The 10,768-nt window shown below is 37.4% G+C and overlaps 1 pseudogene; it reads left to right on the top strand.

Moving 5' to 3' along the window:
* Positions 1–4,971, top strand: part of LOC113229812 — a 16,209-nt pseudogene extending 11,238 nt beyond the window's left edge.
* Positions 4,972–10,768: the final 5,797 nt, after the last annotated feature.

A 10,768-nucleotide genomic window follows, 5' to 3' on the forward strand; every position in this document is an offset into this window, starting at 1 on the left:
AAATTACAGCTTTTTTTATAAAACCAAGTGACGGGACCAACAAAACGTGTGTCTTGTGGTAAGTGACACGTCTATCTATAACAGTTGCTGGCTAAAATCCTACGTAATAAATAGGTTACAGTATGTAGAAATAACCCAAGTAAACACAAATAATTGTACCGAAATATACAAATCTGATTTTTAAAGTAATCATTACGGTATTCCTCAAGGTAGTATGCTTGGTCCCCTGCTATTCCTATTATATATTAACAATGTATGTGATAGCACGGAACACGAAACAATTGTTTTTGCGGATGATATTTCAGTGGTTGTCACTTCTCCTATAAAATCAACATTGAAAGAGCATAAAAACGAATAAAGAAAAACATTGACATCACTAATTGAATAAATAAAAAACATAGTTTTCAAATTAATTTAACTAAGACTAATATAATGAATTTTAATAACTTGCGGACATAAACATAGATTATAATGGACAAATTTTGAGAAACAATACCAATGTGACATATCTGGGATTAATTAGTAGACGAAAAGATGAATTGGAAGGATCAAATGGACAAAGTGTGTACTAAAATAAATAGGTTTGCGTTTTTTTGCTCTGTAAAAAATTGTCAAAAGTCGCGAATAAATGCACGGCTTTGACAGCCTATTTTGCGTATGTTGAATATGTACTCAGATACGGTATCATAATATGGGGCAACGGCACAGACTTTGGGAAGGTGTTCATTGCTCAAAAGCGATGTATACGGGCCATCTGCAATGTAGCGCCATATGCCTCATGTCGTCCGCACTTCAAAACGTTAAGAGTATTGCCCCTCCCAAGCCTGTACATACTCGAAGTTGCTACATTTGTGAAACGAAATCTATCAAAATTCATAATAGCGAAGGACGTAACTACCAGAAGCCTAAGGAACCCCAATAAAGTGATACTTGGAACAATACCTAAAACAAAACGTTTCCAAAATAACTCGAACGTTATTTGTGGAAGAATTTTTAATCATATACCAGATCGCTTTAAGCTTCTTCCATTGACTAATTTCAAAAAGAAAATGCGTAAGTGGCTCTTTGATCATTTGTTCTACTCAGTTGACGAATTGATGAAATATAAGGACTAATTAAGTGATGTATAGGTACATTTAGGAAATGAAAATATTTTTCCGGATTTAAATCGCGGTCGGTTTGTTTTTTCAAACAAACCGACGTTTCGGGCCCTTTACAGGTCCCATGGTCAAGGTTAACTAATTTCAATTCAACAGGGAAGATGGTTTCTGCGTACCACCAGTTTGGGATCCAGTATTTCCTCTAATGAAAAATCCCAAAAAGACATAAGACTGCAGTACTAATTAATATGTTTTAATTTATGCTAATTTCTATTATTAATTAATAATAAATTGAACTAAATAAAAATTCATTCAATAAAATAGTTTGTAAAACTTAATGTAGCGTAAATTGGAATGTTTTCTTTGTAAAATTAAAAATAAGGTATTTAGTTAATAAATATTGTAACTATAGTGAAAAAATAGGGTGGTTTGCATCAATATTAGACATAACTGGTTGAAGACTGTACCACCTCAGTCAACCGTGACCACCGGGACCTGTAAAGGGCCCGAAATGTCGGTTTGTTTGAAAAAACAATTATACGCGATTTAAATCCGGAAAAATAGTTTCATTTCCTACGTGTAACAATCGCGAAAATCTAAGAACTCGATGATGTATACATTTTTCTTCATAATTATTATTATTTACTTTAAATTATGACGTACACGATTAAGACATCTCGTATTAAATGAATTAACTTTAATTTATCAATTTCTTGTCTAATTATTGTTTTTACATTTAGTCTTAATCTATCAGTATATTATTTGATTTTTTTTTTGAAATGAAATATTTATTCGTAAGCAAACACGGTAAGAAAAGATATTATTATACAAGGTGTCAAGAACACGTGTTGCACCAGATACTGGCACGCAAATATTAAAATAAATGGAAGTTAAATAATGTCATAAATTAAAATTATACAATTTGTCAAATAAGCAATGTCGTATAAAATTAAATAAAAATGCCAATAAATAGCAACAGCAATAAAATCATAAATTAAACAATATCAAAGAAGTAAGAATAGTACAAATATAAGCAAAATATCAAATACAAACAAAATGTCAATTTCTTTTTATTATTATAAAATCTTTGATATCGCATAAACACAGATCACATAGCAAATCAAATAACTTTTTTTTTAAATATTTTTATAGGTAAATCTGCGATAGCTGCAGGTAAAGCATTATATATTTGTATGGACATGTTATAGCAATTTCTATAAACGCAAGTAGGCTTATGGGAGGGGCCAGCTATGCGGTTTGGATATCTAGTTAAAAAATTACATACTTCACGTTTCCTAGTAAATAAGACCAAGTTTTTTTTAACAAACATGCATACCTCATACACGTACATGGCGGGAAGCGTTAGAAGATTTAGCTTTCTAAAAAAAGGTCTACAAGATTCGAGCGGACCTACTCTACATATAGCTCTGACACATTTTTTTGGATAGCAAATACACGGCTTAGCTCTACGCAGTTCTCCCAGATGATGAGGCCATACCGCAATATATTGTATTTCCATGCTTTTATTAAGAAGGCCGAATAGGTTTAAGTGCTGATTTAATTTTTACCATCAACATGTCTATTGAGTCGTTCCCTATTTGAAGCGAATAAATAAATTATTATTATATTATTATTGCTATGCCGCCCAGTGCGTCTGACACCGTGAGACATAAGACGACAAGTCCCATGTGCTTATAATTTCACCAACACCATTTCATTTTAAAAACGGAACACAGGAATGCTAACATTTACTGCTTGCCGGCAGAAACAGGTAAGGTGCTGCTACTAAAAAGTTCGAATGAATCACCAACCTCTCAATTAAGAAGCATCGATTTCCCCACAAAGCTTCCACCATTCTAGTCACTAAAATATTTGCCTACCGTATGTATTGTTCGCCAATTTTAAAATGGCAACCTATACCGTTATCCTATATAAATAGTCGAAAGGGCCCACTTTCATGTACGAGTTAGGTTGTATAGACCGGGGAGTCTACGGTTTGTGAAGTTCCAATACAATACAAAGGCGGTAGTGACCCGGGGGCGCTTTGAACTCCACGACGGGTCGCGTAGTGATGTTCTCTGACATCACAATTGGTCTATGTTACAGCTTCCTTATGTAACTAGACTTTTTTAAAACTTTCGTAAACAGATTTTACACAACTCGTACTTTCGGCGTAATAAAGTCACATGCGTCAAAAGTGCTTTTTAAACGACTTCAAAAAAGGAGGTTCTCAATATCTCTGTTTTTTTTGTGTGCATTTGTGAACAGATTTTTATGATTCTTTTTTGTTGGATATAGGGTACCTCAGTATTGGTCCCAATTAAATTTGAAGAAAATACTCCACCTCTAAGTTAGGTGACGAATCCGGTAACCGATTTCAGTAAAACTTGGAAAAAATCCATGCTGGACTACCACGCAGAGGTCCCGGGTTTGATTCCCGGGCCTGGAGAAATATTTCTATGGCCTACATTTATTTCTCTCGTGAGTTTAATTTGTGATTGTCAATGTGTGCCGCAATACAGGATTTCCCTAGTGCGGGGCTATAAAAAAAATAGATGTAATTCCAGGAAGTTTTCAAGACGTTTCATTTTATAAAATAGTTATATCACTTGAAACTCATGAAAATAATACGAACTACATGAAATTTAAGTTTAGTAGCAGTAGAGCTCCTTGTCAGAGTAATATATATGTATATATATATATATTTCGTCCTGGGAAGTGCGATATATGTATATATCCATATCGCACTGTTAATACAATATATTAACTCAAAAAGAGTATTTTCTCTGAATCGACGAAAAACGAATTACTCGCTTCCCGTGAAAGATCTGTGTAAATTTATGTATAATTTATTTCCTACTTGCCAAATGTACATATTTAAAAATAGAAGAGAAAAAATTGTTTCATATTTTTGAATAAGGACAATTTTGGCCAGAACTAGCTCACACAAAGCGGGTCTCATTTTGAGTTAATTAGTTAAGTAGACATATTTTAGTTGTTTTTTACAATATTGTAACGACGGTTTTATTGACGTGTAGAGAATCAAATTCAAAATCAAAAACTCAAAATGAGAAAATAACGAGCTGTTTTCTAGAGTCATTACGAATCGTCTCGCCAGAAGACTCGACGAGTTTCAGCCACCGGAGCAGGCCGGGTTTCGACGGGGATACAGCACCATAGACCACATACACACAGTGAGGCAGATTATATAGAAGTCAGAAGAGTAAAATTGGCCCTTGTGTCTAGCCTTTGTGGACTATGAGAAGGCTTTTGATTCCGTCGAGACCTGGGCTGTCTTGGACTATCGTTACATCGAAGTGCTGAGATGTCTGTGTAACGCCGCCACTATGAGTGTCCAAGTACAGGACCAGCAGTCTAAACCCATCCAATTACGCAGATGAGCGAGACAAGGGAATGTCATATCCCCGAAACTATTTACAACCGCATTGGAGGATATGTTTAAGACGTTGGAATGGAAAAGTATGGGCATTAACATAAACGGCGAGTACACCTCACACTTGCGATTTGCAGTCGACATAGTCCTAATGGCGGAGTCGCTGGAGGAACGACAGCAGATGCTGGACGGCCTAGCGTCCGGCTCGCGACGTATTGGTCTCGACATGAACTTGGACAAGACCAAAGTCATGATCAATGATTGACCCGAGACCTATAGTCGTAAATAGCCACCTTCTTGAAGTTGTTTCCTAATACGATTTTGCAGTTAGGTAGAAACAATTTCAAGAAGGAAGCCAGGAGGAGGATTCAACTTGGATGGGCAGCGTTTTCAACCAGTACGTCCTGCCTGTTATGATTTACGGAGCCGAGACGTGGACTCACGATACGGCTAGTCCACGAATTTAAAGTCGCTTAGCGAGCTATGGAACGGGCTTTGCTCGGAGTTTCTCTGAAGGATAAAATTCGGAATGAGGTTATCTGACAGAGAACTAAGGTCACCGACATAGCTCGTGCCATAAGCAAGCTAAAGTAGCAGTGTGCTGACCATATCTGTTGAAGAACCGATAACCGATGGGGAAAACGAGTTCTAGAGTGGAGGCCGCGCACACAATCGATCTAGGCTGCATGAAGTCGCTTTCGACTACGTGCAGTTAATATGTGAAGTCGTTATCAATTTCGTTCAGTCGAAGTCTCGGATTACGGTGGCAGAATGTGCACGCTTGCGTGGGCAGGAGGCGTTACTTAGTTGAATAAAATTACAAACGAGTTTATTCGAGGGACAATATTAAAGTTACACCTATACAGGAATAACTAAAAGAAAATCGATTACGTTAATATGGCCACGTAGGGATGACAACCATAAGACCAAGTAAATATTGTCGCTGGAAAGTGAAACCGCCAAATGACGATCTGGTATCCCAGAGCACTTGGATTGGGACCGTCCAAAGAGATATGAAGGCGATGCGTGTAGACCAAGGTCTTAGCTCACGCAAAGGAGTGGCGCTCTAAATCTAGCGGACGCCAAAAGTGATGATATTTAATGCCGGGATAAAGAGAAAATAAACATTATTGTGTTTATTTTACATAACATTTTTATCTTCATCCTTAAAAATTATGTAAAAGTTACTTAGTCATTCGCTCTAAGATGACGACATATACCGACATCGTATGCGCTCTCATCGGGCCTCAAAACATAATCTAGAATATGTATCTTGCGTCGCTTTCAGAGCATTCCTTGACATATTACCTACATACTTTCTTGGGGGAAAACATGTTTATTCGAATGGCAAGAACGTTCAAATATGTAAATTATCTTACGAGTGACATTCGAGACTGAATGTATTCATATTCAATAAACCAGAACCACGGTTCAGCTTGACTCCTTAAGTGTATCGAGTTCTTAGGTTCTCGCGATTATTACACATAGGAAATGAAACTATTTTTCCGGATTCAAATCGCGTATATTTGTTTTATTCAAACAAACCGACGTTTTGGGCCCTTTACAGGTCCCATAGTCACGGTTGACTGCGAACACCCAACGGAGTTTCCATCACGCAGCTTTTGTTATGATAACTAGTATCGGGATGAACAAGTCGTGCACCTGGTGGTAAGCAATATCATCATCATCATCATCATATCAGCCGAAAGATATCCACTGCTGAACATAGACTTCCCCCAAAGATTTCGAGACTGGCTAGTCGGACGCGACGTGCGTCCATCGGTTAGCCGCCGCCCTTACCATGTTTATTTATTTTCGGCATAGGTACAGTATACAAACTGTGAAGGTGCTAAAAGTTCACATGCATTACAATAAGAGTAAACTTGTATTCCTATGACAGCCACACACGGCATTTGCGAAATAAAGTACTTACAAATTAACAGACTATGTATTGAACATATAGGATGACCATAATCTTTCTCCAATCCGTCCATCATGCGTGAGTAAAGAGGGCGAGATATTTCTATGGAATAAGACCTGGAATCCTTAATAAACTGAGCTTTAATCAGTTTCCAACAAATAATAATTAATTATATTACGAATTTAATGTGATTAAAATAGATTTCGTGAGACAGGCGATCCGTCGTTAATTTTCGCTGTTGACAGCCACACAACCGTTCGAAAGCCAGTATCGATCGATCATGGCCGCCGTCTTTCAAAAAAATAATGACGTTCCGCCAGAGTAACAGTTAAAAGTCACTCTTGTCTGTGGTCGTATTCAAGAAATTGAGTGGCACTGGCTACGCGCCGTCAAACATAATAAATAAATTGCACTTAAAAACAATAGCAACAATCATATTCAGCTTCTAATAAATATTTAAATAAGTATAGCGACTATGGGGGAATAGGTCTAAATCCTTAGAACAGTTGTTATGAACTCTAATCATGCAGAAAACAGATTATATCAGACATTTAACTGCCTTCGTGGTCGAGTGGTTACCATGCCAGACTGCCACGCAGAGGTATAAAATGTGTATGACGAATAATATATGCAATTTTGTTGATAATTTTTATATGGAGATAATTTTCTTTAAGTACTACAGAGAATCTTATGTTTTCGCGATTGTTACACATAGGAAATGAAACTATTTTTCCGGATTTAAATCGCGTATATTTGTTTTTTGAAAGAAACCGTCGTTTCGGGCTCTTTACAGGTTCCATGGTCATGGTTGACGATCGTTGTTGGTTGGTCAAATTGGTCGCTTTTTTGGTTTGACAATTGAAGTGGTTTAACGACACGCCACGCCGCCCGCTGCCCCGTCAGTCGCCATCGGGCACTTGTCGACGTCGGATCTGTGTCAAATTTTCTCCGCCTGTTCTTATTTTATTCATATTTATTTATAGCGCACGGGTTGCGGGGCGACCCCCAACGCCTTACCGAACCATGACAAGGTTCGCGTTGAAATACCTCGCCTTAAATCTGGAGAGTTATCAAATTTCACATATACATGATTTGTTTCGTATAATTCGTATTATTCATGTGATAAAAGTAAACTGCCTTCGTGGCCAACCGGTTAACATGCGACTGCCACGCAGAGGTCCCAGGTTCAATTCCCGGGCCGGAAGAATTGCTTGTATGGCCTACATTTATTTCTCTCGTGAGTTTGGGTGTAATTTGTGGTTGCCTATGTGTGTGTCCATGGCACCTGCGACTCAGGGTTTCCCAAGTGCGGGGCTATGTTGAGTGTGTGCGGTACATGGCAGAGAAAAAGTTATTTGGGTACGTTTACTGCCAATCTTAAACGATGTTGTCAAGTCCCATTTGTCTGTAGTTGTATTAGCAACCTTATTCTTCAAAACCGGAACGCAGTATTATGGCAATACTTCACTGGACGAACTCTCTCGCAAGGTACTGTCAAGAATTTTACTTTTTTCTTACCTAGGGAAAAAACACAATTTGTGTATGAATATAGCGTTCAAATATAACAAATGTGTTGTCACTGTTATTCGAGACCGAAATAAACTATTCACATGCAAGAAACCAGAACCATGAGTCGTTTTGACATCTCTATTCAACGAGATCGTTTGCGCTCACACTGGGTCTGTGTCCTCGTATACAATTTAGAGTGTTTATTCATGCCTCGCGTTGCTTTCATGCTCTGAGTGATGGAATGTCGTGTTTGTCCTTTATGAGAATGAATATGATATTCACGTGGATATCTCTATATGTTAGGGTTTAAGGTATTCCTCAAAGAGATTGTAGTAAATTGTTCGGAAGTTTTGAGTAATACGGTCCTTTGAGTGACCATTACAAATAAGTGAGCGTAGCAATTGACGTTTATTTTAATTTTGAGAATTCTGATCAAGTTACATTGCCAATATCATTGAAAGCTTCGTTGAGTCTATTACAGTTATTCATATTAGGTGGTGATTAGAAATATCGTTATGAATTTTCAAACTCAAAAAAATTTCAAACATACACACACACAGAGAGAGAGAGAGAGAGAGAGAGAGAAAGAGAGACACGTTCACGCACACGCATTCCTCAAGCACAAGCACAATCTCAAAAAAAAGTAAATTTTGCTCCCTTATAACAATAACAAACAGACCTGACCACCAATAATACTCTGACATAGATTAGACTCCAGTTTTTACACACAACAAAACATAACTGAATTCCTAGGTTTTCGCGATTGTTATACATAGGAAATGAAACTTTTTGCAAATTGCGAGTAGATATTAGGTTTTTTCAAACTAACATTTTGGACCATTTGCAGATTCCACGTTCAGTCAGTCAGTCAGTTAGTGATCATGAAACCTGCGATATTATATGCGATTTACATCCGAAAAAATACATTTCCTAACAAAATATTACTTACAAAGTTACTATCATTCAAAATTTCAAAACAGTGTAGAGCATTTTTAACATTTGATCAATAAAGTGACACTATTTCTTGTTAACCTTGTCTAGGACAAAGTCTTTAACATCCCACGGGACTGTTAACAGTCTTGGTTAACGGGCTAAACTTTCTTGACTCCCTGTTATTCCTTCTCGTCTACGTGTGTGGCCACATTTTCTCTTTACTGCGCGTGACCGCATATAAGTACGCCATTAATGTAACCCGGGAGGTCACCGTGTGATCGTACATTGACTTTATTATATTTCGATTTGCTAATAAAAAGGTTTAACCTACCGCCTCTCAAGCAAAGGCCGTGGCTTCGAATCCGGCCTCGCACATCTGAGTTTTTCGGTATTTATGTGCGAACTTCAAATGGCTTTGGTTGATTTCGAATAACAGTGAAAGTGTTGAATAAATCACTTTGGAAAAATTGAGGATATACACTAATTAATGTACGGTGTAAAAGCACGATTGCAAAAAATTTTCACAATAGAAAAAAAAAACACGAACTTAACTCGAAAATTTACAAGAAAATTGCTGTATTCAATAGATATTTTATACTATTGAAATCGGCGGTTACTATTGAACTAAATGGGACACGTATATTATACGATTTACATTTTTCAAGTATCTGTCATTTGGTTGGCTCGACCCAAGCAAAATGAACCGTATTAGTACGGGAAAAGATTTAATTCGAGCTGAGGCAGTACCGACTTGAATATGTAATTTACCATGAGCTTTTTGGTGACTGAAAACATCGTGATCAAACAACAACCCTCGAAAAACGTATGAAGCCTCCAACCAGCTTAAGGATAGTGTAACAGACCTAAACCCTCGCCTGAAAGGAAACCCGTACCCAGCAGTGGGATGTATAAAATGGGTTGATGATGATGCTAATAATAATAAAAGCACACATAAACTAGACCACAAAAACAGGGTCGTTAATAAAGAAAATAACAAATAGGGCCATAAAAACTATTCCGGAAGTGCTTTTAAAATTGCGCGACCTTTTAAAAGTTTTCCGTGAGAAATGCGAGGGCGGTCGGTGTGGCTAATTTGCGAACATCGATCATGGGGTGCGGAGGTCTGGTGACGGGGGTAGTTACGCTGGGGGTTAAAGGTACTTTTTAGTTTTGATGTCGTGGTCGTAGGGATTTGAAAGGATTTCTTTGTCGAGTATGTTAATGAGAGGGTTGTCATAGGCAAGAGTATTATATAGATGGATTATGTGATCGATTTATCATCTCGTTCGTGTATGATATGACTACTGTTACATATGTAAGAAGTGTTTGGAAGCTTTTTGCCATTGAAATGACAGTAGAAAAATTTTATTTTCACAATAACTGACTCTTGTTTTAATTAGATTTAGTGATACGCTCACATAAATATTAATTGTTCGGTAACTATTAACTGTTCCAGATTGTGCTCTTCTTTTCTGATAATGTGACAAAAGAAATCAAGTATCCTTAGGATACTATCCTACATAAGGTAGATAGTCTTGTCTGGTCGTTGAGCTCCTGCAGAATTGATCTCTTGGTGCGAAAAGTAGTCCAGGGGATTCGCAACATTTTCGTAAATAATAGTATTAAATACACTATCAAGTTGCGCCGTGAGGATCACGTTCTCAGCTTTCTTTATATTGTTCTATACGACTCTCGTACTCCGCCATACCTTAAGGTTCGTTTTCGCTTCCTCGGGGATGATAAGTACCGTGAACTAAGGTCTAAAATTGATAACCTACTGAAGCCTCCTTTCACTCGCTCTGAGTATTACAAAAATTCCTTTACGATTAAGACTGCAAAATTTTGGAACGATCTCCCATTTGAAATCTGACATTCTAAGTCGCTACCTAATTTCAAAACCGGATTGCGTAA

Source organism: Hyposmocoma kahamanoa, unplaced genomic scaffold (genome assembly GCF_003589595.1).
Source record: "Hyposmocoma kahamanoa isolate Upper Pololo Valley unplaced genomic scaffold, ASM358959v1 62, whole genome shotgun sequence".
NCBI classification, from domain to species: Eukaryota; Metazoa; Arthropoda; class Insecta; order Lepidoptera; family Cosmopterigidae; genus Hyposmocoma; species Hyposmocoma kahamanoa.